General features: G+C 33.6%; 1 pseudogene; it reads right to left on the bottom strand.

Annotated features, from left to right (window-relative positions):
• The window catches only part of LOC107865263, a 79,506-nt pseudogene that overhangs the window by 43,146 nt on the left and 23,601 nt on the right, over nucleotides 1-12,759 (bottom strand).

Raw genomic sequence — 12,759 nt, forward strand, 5'->3', positions numbered from 1 at the left:
AATGAAGATGAAAGTGACTCATAATTCGACTTGCAAGAGTTTCGGGAAGTTTGATGTATATCATGAATTGTATACTAATTTTAGCAGGATTTAGGCTCCTAACTATTATAATCTACATGTGTTTTGTTTAGTTTTGAGGACTTCTTTTTTTCATAATGAATCATTAATAATATAATTGAGAATCTATGTGTTAAAGTACTTATTTATGGTGTTTAAGGATTGCTCAAAACAATTCTAGAATCAAATTATTCACATGGAGAGTAAACAAGAAACTAGTATTACTAGCTTGATCTATGTGTTGTTCTAGTGCATCTTGGTAAATTATATTATGTTATGTACACTAATTCATGAGATTTTCTAATATAGGAGACCATGTGAGATGTTAGGATCAAGTCTTGGGAGAAAAACAAAGCTTAAATGAGATTTGAAAGACACCTACCAAGTGAGCAAATCAAAGGCAAATGGAAGGAGTTAATGATGGAAAAATCTGGAAGTTTGGAGCACAAGGGTGTGCCATGTCCTTAAACCTCTGAGCTAAAGGTGTTCCATGCACCAAGACATAAATTAACATGGTCGTAAATAGGGAGCATTCACATTTAGGGGCATAACTTTCACTGCCCTTAATGCGCCAAACATGGGTGTTCCACGCTTAAAGCAAAAAATTGGCCAACTTATCACATATTATAAATAGGGTGCTTGGCTCTTGTTGTAAATACCTTGGATGACTTTGGGATGGAAACTACATGAAGAAGGCTGCAATTAGGGTTCTTTATCATTACTTTAGTCTACTTTTGGTTTATATGCATGAATTTTATTATTTTAATTTGTTATATGACCACGAGTGGCTAAACACACTCGTTCTAGGGTTGAGGAAAATAACATAAATACATAGATTTCAATTGAATTTGTTTATTATTGATTATCATTTTTGGTTGTTCATATATTCTTGTTACTATTCTACGAATTCGCGACCCTTAGGATAAACTTTTATTTCTATTGTGATCCTAGAAGAAGAAACAACAGATTAGAATGGGGGATGTATGGAGTGGATTCCTATAGTTTAAATGAATTAGAATTAGGATTCGTATTTAGGATAGGAATATACCAAAATTATCCTATTTGGTTAATATACCACTACCAGAAACTGGGCCTATGGCAATGGACTTTTTGGTGATAATGGTTAATACATTGCTATAGAGGGTCTATTTCAACAGTTCTAACCATCGGTAAAAACAATGGTTTTACAACTAAGATTTTGTGATACAACCATCGCTACTATATATTAACCATTTTAATAAGTGTGCATATAAAAATACTTATTAGAAATGTTGCCATAAAAGCATCTATGACAATACTTTATGGGGAACAAATATCTATTGTAATTGTTATTAAATTTATCCTAAAAGTTTTCACAATTCCATCATTTATTTCCCTCAATCGCTTTTCTCTTTCTCTCGGTAATTCCCTCAAACAATAAGATGGGACCATCTCTAGAGATGAAAAAGGTTTAATTTGTGTTGCAAATCACTTAGTGTTTTAGTGTCTGGGTTTTTTTGGGGTCTTTCCTTTAGTCTTGATATTTTAAGGTTAGTGTATTCTTCTAATTGAAAATTTTGACCTAACATTTAGTGTTGCTAGAGATCTTCTATTGGAAGAGCTATTAAGCCAGATAGTTTAGAGTTAGAGAATGGAGCTTGTAGTTTTTGTTTGTAGGGATAAGTTTAGAAGATTAAGGAAGAAGCATTGTTGAGGAAGAATAAGAAATGGTAAGGGAAATTATGGAATTACAGAAAGTGTGACAATCAATCTAGTGTGAATTCTAGACCTATGAAATAGAATATGAAGCCATCCAGGTATCATCTATTTAAAGACATTTTGGTTTTGAAAAATAGGTAGAATGAGGAAGCTTAATTGATGCCAACTGAAACTGCTAGAACAATTATAGAGGTAATGGTTGTCGTCTTAGCTTTCAGTTACTTATAAGAAGATCTATCTTTTTCTTGGAATTGGTTATGACAATAATATATGGAGAACTTACTGATGGATATATTGTCTTTCATCCATATGTAAAGAGAATTTTGTCATTAGATCTTAGAAAAATTATAAAGAATAGAAAGTTTAATATCATTTAAGATTAAGAACTAGGGTTTCACAATGCCCTTACTGATCAAGTTGTTTTATCTGATTTACCTTTTAAATTTTTAAAAATTAAACAATTTTACTAGTAGTTTAACTTAGTGTTTATTTTACACTATGTTATCATGATTTTTGCTCTTAATTAGAGTTGGATAGCATCCAGGGTCATTCATGGAGGTTTAGTGACAGCTGTACAAACTTTTAGTGCCAGGATATCAGTGCCAGGCTCATAATATCATTTATCTTTCCCTCTACCATGCCATGAGCAAATACAATAGTAGTATGTCTTTCACCATGAAAATTTTAGTTATACATCATAGAAACATACCTTTTTCTAGTTTATTAAATAATAGAGTGCATCAGAACTTTTCATGGCCAGATAACTAAAGAACTCTGATAGCTACTTATCATTGTATTTAGTTGTCTACAGAAAGCTAATATTAGTTTTTTGACTTGATCTGTAGGTAAACAACAAAGCAACACTTATGTTTTCAAGTTTAGTCAATAATGAAGAAGTTATTTGTCATAGGTTGGTGGAATCAGCCATTGGTAAGAAGTTGGAGTTGAGGGATACAGTATTTAATGATCAAGATATTTAAATAGGTGTTGATGTATAATATTTAGCCTCATGTGCAATGGTATGTGTTATTAAAAATCCTATTTTTCCTATTAATACATCAATTCAGAATACCTCTTCTCAAATTTCAAATAAGTTGGTTCAAGAAAAATGTACTAGTCTTAATGAGAATTGAAACGACGCAGCTTCACTAGTGCTAGAATTCCAAATGTGAAGGGAAATTCTATTTGTCCTTTGTTTCCAAGTTGCTATCTATATTGTTTTGCAAATATTTCCTCTTATCTATTTATTCTATTGCTTAGTGACTTTGGTCAAATGGTGATCATCTTAAACTTTTCTTTTCCCCAATTTCTCCTATTTCCTTTACTAAATTTATCTTCACTTTAATGATGTAGACTACTCATTGATAATGTATGATTCTCTATTAGGCTGAAATTTCCCATGTTTTTTCATTTTAATGTGGTGAATTTTGCATTCAGACTATCATCTTTAATGATGAAAACCACAACTTATGACCTGTAAAAAACATAAAAACCTTCTCAACTAATTCACTTTTGGTACTACTTTTTCAAGTTATTAGACAACAAATCAGGTGCAATGTTATCCTGGATGAAGGGTTGGACCAATTATCTAGTTAATTTTCGTATAACTTTTTATGCCCCCCAAAGGATCTCCTTAACCTGACCAGGCTATTTGTTTCTATATTGTTTTCTATAAGTAGTTATAATGATAATAGATTACATATATCTTAAAATAGTAGTTTTACCTATAAGTAGATTTTAGTTTTTTGGGGGAAAACTTGTACTACTAACTGAAATCAGTACTATGGTGAGGTGTGATTGAAACTTTGAAGCCTATGTATTTACTCCATAGTAGTATTGGCTTTTGTACTACTATGACTATTTTTTAGCATTTTCTTCTTTTAGTCCTTTATTGACTATATTGGCCATTGACAACTTCAAACAAAAGATCTTTTCATTTGCTCTTGACTTGGAAGGAATGTTAGAAGCATAGGAAAATTAAGTCTTTATTGATGTAAAATATGGTGTGGAATGGATAAATGAGGATCAGGCAGAGCATGAGATGTGCAATTTTGCAAATTGCCCATTCCATGCACTGCTAGTTCCTACCTCTTCTCTTCTAATTTTCACCTCTCCTTTTATTCCCTTTTATTTCTCTAGATTTGACTTTATGATCAGTTCACATGGTACAAACAGTTTCACTCCTACGATAAATTGATGTTTACTTTGTTTTATTTTCAGTTGTACCGGTTGATTGTACATATACATGTTGGTTTCAAAATATAATTTACACACATGTATGAGTTCTTATTTCATGGAATAATGTTAGGTGAGCCTTTCTTCGAAACATACTCAGTTACGCTAAAATGACCCCTGTGTTTTAATGTAAATATGGTGAATTCTTGATACAGGTTGTCATCTTTAGTGATGAAAACCAGAGCTTATGATCTGTGAAAAATTTTTAAAACTTCTTTCGACTAATTTTTTCTTTTTGGTACCATATTTTGAAGTTGTTAGATGCCAAATCAGGTGCAATGTTGTCCAAGATGAGTTTTGTTCAATTATCTAGTTAATTTCCTTATAACCTTTTGTCCCCCAAAAGAAGGATTTCCTTAAACTAGCCAGGTTGTTGTTTCTACATTGTTTTCTATATGTAATCAGAATAGATAACATATATCTTAAAAATTGTAAGTTGAGTTTTTTAAAAAAGATTTAATGACAGAAATTATGATTTTCAACAAGGGTTGGTCATATTCATAGCTAGTTGTTTGATAAAACGCCATTATCATCTATCAATGAATTCTCCAATTGTACACTGAGTCTCTTTTCTATCTATTACCCTACTTTGTTGGCTCTCATTGCCTCAGTTATATGTGAATCTTTGACTACATTTTGATTTTAACTATTGTAACAAATTAATGATATGCTTTTTAGTCTTTATATTGCAATTTTTATTTAGTTTTGAATTGAATAAAAGGCGGTAGGTAATATCACAACTTAAGTTTGCAAGTCCTGATGGCACCTAATAAATCCTGCCAATAGGTTAGTTGAACCGTGGCCTGAGACTATTTGAAATGGGCTAGCTTGGTGGAAAATTCCTCAAAAAGGACAAAATAGACAATACAATTCTTAAATAAGTAAGGAAATAGAAGAATTTGAAAGGTAGCCATAACATAGAAATGTCCCACGACCTAGTAGAGTTAGTACAAAAGCTACTACAATACACATAAGTTCAAGGATAGTAAAATCAATCTGTCTCACAACAAAAGACTAGATATAGGTAAATAGAAGGAAATGGGAAAACTCCATCTCCAAGAGCTCAACCAATATCCAAAACCACCATAGCATGATCCTCAAATAAATGGTGGCAACTAGTGCTCGGATCTGCACTGAAAGGTACATAAGTGTAGTATAAGTATCAAAACCATGGGTATTTAGTAGGCATCATCGCCTAACTGAGCTAAACCATAACATAAATATGATAAAATGCAAGATAACATAACTAAGCCAAGAAAAGTGGGGCAAACCAAAGAATAAGTCTAACATCACTGTACACAATTACACAAATAAATTGGAATAATAACATAAATAACAAGAAATTATAACTACAAAATTGGCTCCCATAAGCCAATAAGTGCAAAAAAATAAATAACTCAAAGAAGGTCCCCATAAGCCTGGAGGGTACAATTAAGAAAGGTATAAGCCAAACCACTATCATTTACCATGATCCAACTAGAATTCATCCATGTCATGCCACGTTATAGCAATTTTACCATTTCCTCACTTGAATAAGTACCCATATTATCAATACCATATTCCATTATCGGACTCAAATCAGTACATGCATCATTATAGTCAAAATCGATATCTAGACTGGAATTAGTAATTATATAATCAACATCATAATCAATACCCAAAATTGAATTGGTAAATATATTATCAATATTGTAATCAATAGCAAGACTTGAACTGGTAATCATATAATCATTATCATGGCCAATATCTAGACTCAAATTAGTGTGTATATATATAACCAATATTTTAAACAATACTTAAACTAGAACTGGTAAATATATCATTAACAATGTAATCAATAGCCGGACTCAACTCGGTAATAATATAATCATAATCATGGCCAATAACCAAACTTGAACCGGTATATGATTGTATGTATATATAAAATCAATATTATATATAAACTAAATTGAATCGATAAATATACAATCAATATTTTAACAAATAGCCGGACTCGAACTGATAATCATAAAATCATTATCATAATAACAATAAGAATCAAATCCAAATACCAACCAATCATAACCATCAAGTGCAAAATATCCTCAATATTAGTTTAGTAAGCATTTTAGAGGTGTATAAAAAGCGCATAAAAGGTTACAAGGATCAACACAAATCTTGGCCTAATGTGGGTCGAAGAGCTCACTACTAAATCCCTGAAATATGTTACAAGGAAAGTTTTATGTTGTACTAGGATAAGGTATATATATCCACTTTTAGATGTTAACTAAGCCATAATCAACCTTAAGATCGAGATTTTACCTAAAGCATGAGAAACCAAGTCGATTATGCCTAAATTATGATTTTTATAAATAGTCTAAATGGTCTAACTAACCAAAACATTATCAATAACCTTAAGAACACCTAAAACCCATCCAAAATATAACACAATATCATAAAAAAACTATGAATTATCTCACTCTATGTGGAGGAAAAAACTTAACCTACCCGTACGCCGTAAAAAGCTTGAAGAATCTACTAAATCACTGATTTTCCCTTCTAAGAAGCTTCCTCAAGCTGCCATGCTATCAAAACCATAATCTAACCATCAACATGAGAACAATGATACTCATATTGCACCATTCTGCATCGGGTCCAAAATTATGCAAAATCCCATATGGGGCCCATTTATGGAAATTGTGTTTTTGAAACCAACTCAATGTCCCTATGTGCTTAAGAAGTATTGATCCTCAAAATGAGTAAATTTCGAGCTATATTGGTGCTAAAATCAAGTCACCAAGGTTTAGGGATTTTAGAGAAGATAAGGGGAAATCAACCATGGAAATGGAGGAATCTTATTTAAAATTCAAAGGAAAAAATGCGTAATCAAACTTTACCCAAACTCCCAATAGCACCCACAATGTTATTCCCAAGTTATTCCACCCCTTAGGTTTAAGTCTCTTGAGAATGGGTGAGGAATAGGATGAAATGTGCTGAAATAAGGTATATATACCCTTACTAGGTACTCGAGAGTCACATTCGCGATCTGTTAATCATTATTCACAATACTCAACTAAAGGGCCAGAAGTCACATTCGCGACATTGCAATCACGTTCGCGATACTGGCCATACTATGAGAAGTGTCGCTTTTGCAACCAAGAATGTCGTGTTCCCGACTCTTGCTAGAGGCTTCCAGATTGCTATGGTGATCCATGTCTTGCGATGGCTAGTGCACCGTACCAGTTGAGACATGGAAATTTCCAAGTCTTTGCCAACCCCTCAGGATTTATTCAAAATCCTGTATATGCAAATGGACTATGCTACCCTATTTAATTTGACATTCCAAACTCAATGGCACAGTTAAAATTTTTATCTAAGGTCGTTTCAATGAAAAGTGAGTCCCACTCCTAACTTGGCATTTTCTTGACGTTCGACCAATAGCTCAAAATGAGCCAAGGTGCTTTGGATCCAAACCAAAGGTCCACTGTCAAGACCCTAGCCAGGGGCTGGCCGTGACGGGCATCTCAAGTCCACAAAGAATCGAAGACAACCCCCTTTGCCTAGCCAAATAGAAAATAACACCTAGTAGCAACTAAAATTCAAGTGCATAACAAGATAGAGGATGATAAAATCAAGACAACTAATAGTATCAATCATAACAATCCAATCAACAATAATATCCATAAAGCCTCTAAATAATACCTAAAACTAATCTAACTCGGTACATGTCCTTGACTCTAAAATGACAAGTATAATGATAATGATAATGTGAACTCTTAAAGTCTAGTCTATAAAAGAAAACTGATGAAATGACCAAGTCTTTAAGAGAATCGAAACTCAATACTTCTCCACCAACGATCGACGAATTGAGCCAATCCACCTAGAAATGTGCAGGGAAAGTAGAAGTATCTTCGGTGCCTACATCGTGTAGGGATGCAACGTCTGGAGATAGTTAGTGAGTTGAGCACTATCATGTAACTCAGGGATAGGGGATAAAATAATGTCAAGTCAAATCCAATTCAAAACCATGTAAGACTATCATATACATACATAAATAATATGTCGGGATATAAATCAGCATGAGAAGTAAAGGGATCACACAAAAAAAATATTCACAAGAAGAATCACAATTCGGATTTCCTAAATATTCAAGCAAATCAAGGTCACCTTCACCCGATTGTGCCTTTTCTTGGTTTCTTTGAGAAAATCTATTAATATGGCTTTCATCATACAACATGCTCAAAGAATCATCTCCAATCCCATGATCAAATCCATCGACTTCATCACTAACTCGAAACTTATCAAACACACCACACATATGCTCAAGTAGTGGGCTACATTCCTGAGTAGGTTGATCATCATTCACATCCTCACTAGTTGTTGGCAACTCACATACTAATGTAGACTCACTTTGGTTTTCAAAAGGGTCAACTAGTGTGTGAATACTATTATCACTTGGTAATGGAACCTTATTCAAGTTATAAGTTCTAGCACTAGATGGATACAAATCATTCTTATAAAAAGAATTGATTTTGCCATCTAAAGGATCAACTAGTGCTTGCATACTCACAATAAGAATTTGGTCCTTATTCAATCTAACAACATCAAGAGTATCACAAACGGAAGGCTCGTGGAATCCATCTTCAAGCAAACCATCAACAACATTCACTTGGCTACTACTAGCCACATCACGAGATTCTAAGTTTATAGGAGTGTAGGAGATAGCATTGTTACCTTTTAGTTCACATATGGTATGGCCTTCACCTAGGTTTGGATCATGGCAGCTCATTTGTTCCTTTGGAAAGCTCTCATAACAAGGGAGTTTGTCAAGAATTCTTCCTTGCATCACCTCTTTGTCATTTTTCCCAAAGTTGAAATTCTTAGCCAAGATCTCCATTTGATCAACAACCATGTATTCTTGAGGAACTCTCCTTGAATCCTCCTGTGCAAGTATATTATCTTGAACCTGCACACAAGGAGAATTGATACTAGGCAAAATGCTAGTATCTTGGTTAGTGGTGATTCGGCTTAGATGACATACTTCAATGATCAATTTTCATAGACTTTCAAGGTGCCGATGAAAATTTTCAAAAGGATCCGAGGGAGTATAAATACTATAACTCTGTAGAGTGGATGATGTTGTTCCTTCCATTGTCAAGGTACCTAAAAAGAGCAAAAAAACATCAAAGTCAAAAACCTACAAAATGAACAAATAAGTTAGTTCATATGACCTCACACACTAACACTCGGATCTTACCTCACACTTGGTCTCACAAGTGTTGAATACTTGGCAACACTTGGTAAGTGAGTTGAATGGTGAATATGCCTTGGTCCGGAATCAATTTTTGTTTGACAAGACTCAAATAAAATGATGCATGGGCTTGAACCAACAAACTACTACGACTTGAAAACAAAAAAAGCACACAAAAAGTGAAGACACGAACAAAAAGGACTCAAGACTAATTATCAACCTAGTAGGTACTTACTAGTTTGCTAATTAGTGATAGAATCAACACAAAAGCAACTAGAAACAAAAAATACAAACTTAGAAATCTAACTTAGAACTCAATTTGGTTGTTGATATAGTGATGATGTGTCAGCTTGTGATTGGACATCACTTTTTCAAAATTTTAAATTCTCAAATTCTTGTCTCAGCCAAACAACACTTAGGTAAGGAATAGAATTCGTTTGGAGGGAAAAATATTCAAGTTTGAAGCCTTTTCAAGCTTCAAAATGGATTAGAAATGAATTGGTCCCCCATTGTACTAGTAATTGTACTTGAAGATTCATTTTGTCTTTGTTGTTTTCTTCTTTTGGCAAAAGTAGGAAGCTTCTTGGAAATTGCTTTGAACAACTAGTACACTCTGTTTCCTCCCTTTTCAAGATAAAACAAGTACTTTTAAATATTCTTCTCCAACAAGATATGAAGATTGAGGAAGAATAATATGAATATTCAAGAGTTGACCAAGGTTTGACCACTAGGCAAATGAACCTTGAATTCAATTTTTCTTTTAGATCTAGGTTCATTTTTCCAAGACAAGAACAACTAACACAAAATCATCCACAAATCACGTCACCAACACAAACCCAAAACGGATCGCACCTCCAAAAGCTTCAAACAAGTCACAACAATGGTGGATCTAGCTCAAAAACAACCAAATCTTGTTCCAAATGTAGATCTAGACTCCCTAGGTTACAGGGAACAAGAATCTAGCACTTGAAACAAACAAAACAACACAAAAACATGTAGATCGAAGATTTAAAAATCTGTCGAAACACAAAAACGGGTTTACAATTTTTTTTTGTGAGATTTTCGACTTTCTACACTATTTTGTTGAAATTTTCTTAGATCCAAGACTTAGAGTTGTGGGAACAACTCTAATAAATGGATTTGATACCAAATGATAGCCTAAAGGAAGGCTAAACACGAAAATGGACACACAAGGAATGAGAAACAGCAACTAGAAGAAAGGGAGATGAAGAAGAATGCATAAAATGTAAAGATAGTAGAAAGACCTTTACACCTACCACGTGATTAATCAAAGATGGTGTATCAAACAATCAATCACAACTCACCAATAGAAGCTCAAACCTTTCTCTTAGGTGGACCAAATGACTCACACTTACTTAATCACACCTTTCTTGCCAAATGTTCAACACAAAAGAAATCCATCAATTGTATTAAACTTTAAAGTTTTTGATGTCTTTTACAAGACCTACACTAAGATGACTTCTCCAAGCCCTACATTAAGGAAAGAAAATACAATTTGAGTTTCACTCAATTTCAATTCATCAAAGTCTAATGAAAATGGAAGCTAAAAGGTCTATTTATACTATTACTTAACAATGACTAAAATATCCTTAATGAAAGTTGCTCCTTTGGAGTGTAAAAGGAAGGTTTTAAAATACCACAATGCCCTTAGTTGAGGCTCCAATGTGATGTAGAAATCCCTCCTTCTCTCTTCGATTTGGACAAGGCTTTGAAATGGTTCCAAAAGGTCTTCAAGCACTTGCAAATCCTAGACTTGATCCTTTGACAATCCGAAGCTTGAACCTTCTACAAGACCTTGTAAACCTTGTGCTCTTTATGCTTTGATACCAAATGATAGCCTAAAGGAAGGCTAAACACAAAAATGGACACACAGGGAACAAAAAATAGCAACTAGAAGAAAGGGAGATAAAGAAGAATGCATAAAATGTAAAGATACTAGAAAGACCTTTACTCCTACCATGTGATTAACAAAAGATGGTGTATCAAACCATCAATCACACTTCACCAATAGAATCTCAATACTTCCTCTTAGGTGGAACAAAGGAATCACAGCTCCTCAATCACACCTTTCTTGCCAAATGTTTAACACAAATGAAATCCATTAATTGTATTAAACTCTAAAGTTTTTGATGACTTTCCAAGACCTACAGTAAGATGGCTTCTCCAATCCCTACACTAAAGAAACAAAATACAATTTCAGTTTCACTCAATTTCAATTCATCAAAGTCTAATGAAAATGGAAGCTAAAAGGTCTATTTACACTATTACATAACAATGACTAAAATGCCCTTAATTAAGGGTGGTCCTTTGAAGTGTAAAAGGAAGGTCTCAAAAGACCACAATGCCCATAGTTGAGCGCCTATGTGATATAGAAATCCATCCTTCTATCTTTAATTTGGACAAGGCTTTGCAATGTTTCCAAAAGTTCTTCAAGCACTTGCAAATCCGAGACTTGATCCTTTGACAATCCGAAGCTTGAACCTTCTACAAGACCTTGTAAACCTTGTGCTCTTTATGGTTGTATCAGAACCAACCATTAAGGAACACCATAGTTATCATCATACCCTAAAACTTGCAAGCTTATCTCTATGACATAACAATCACATTATCTTGGGGGAATACCTCGTCCCTCATTTTTCATTAAATAAAATCATAGCTTACAAGTCTCTGAAAATCCATGTTCATTGTTTAATCATTAATGCAATGCAATAAAATGGGTGTGTAAGTTAAACCAAGTGACAATTTACCATTTTAATGCCATTTACACAAATGGTTTGAGGGAACACAATTATTCAACACCTATTCCAATTTCAAAACACAAATTTGGGGAAAACCATGAACCATTTTTTTATTCACCAAACCTATGCACCCCTTAATTTCGAAGCCATTAATATAGCATAAAGAATGCATAATAAATCATGGGAAAAAGAATTTAAGAATCAACCATGTCAAAACCCTCAACCATAACAAAACTCATATTGAAATCCATACAATTTAAACTGTGTAAAGAACATGATTTTTATTTATTAAGAATTGGGAAGAGTAACATGCCTTGAATACCAAAACTTATAAAGAGAAATCAAATCTTAAGCCCTTACATGACAAGCTTTTTTTAAACCCTAAATATCTTGGAGTTGAAGAGTTTGAGAGTGTTTTTATTGTGTTATGAATGAGAAATAACCCCCATGAGTGCTTTATAATTGTAGGGTTTAAGTAAGGGAAAAGGGGAATTGACCAGATTATCCTTAATGAAAAGACTAAAAATTAACCTCCCAGTCAATATGGGTGACCTTACGATTCGTGGGGCCACCTTACAACTCATATGATCCCATTCATAGTAATGACAATGCCTATTGTAACCGACACTAACTTGGCTATGAGTCAAACCATACAACTCATACTCTGACATTAAGACTCACATGTCCAGTCATTATTAAAGTAGAAAAAATTAGGCATCACACTGGCTAGGCTTTGAAAGACACCATATAACTCGTTTTGAGTCTTTATGACTTTTAACC

Source organism: Capsicum annuum, chromosome 3, assembly GCF_002878395.1.
Source record: "Capsicum annuum cultivar UCD-10X-F1 chromosome 3, UCD10Xv1.1, whole genome shotgun sequence".
NCBI lineage: Eukaryota > Viridiplantae > Streptophyta > Magnoliopsida > Solanales > Solanaceae > Capsicum > Capsicum annuum.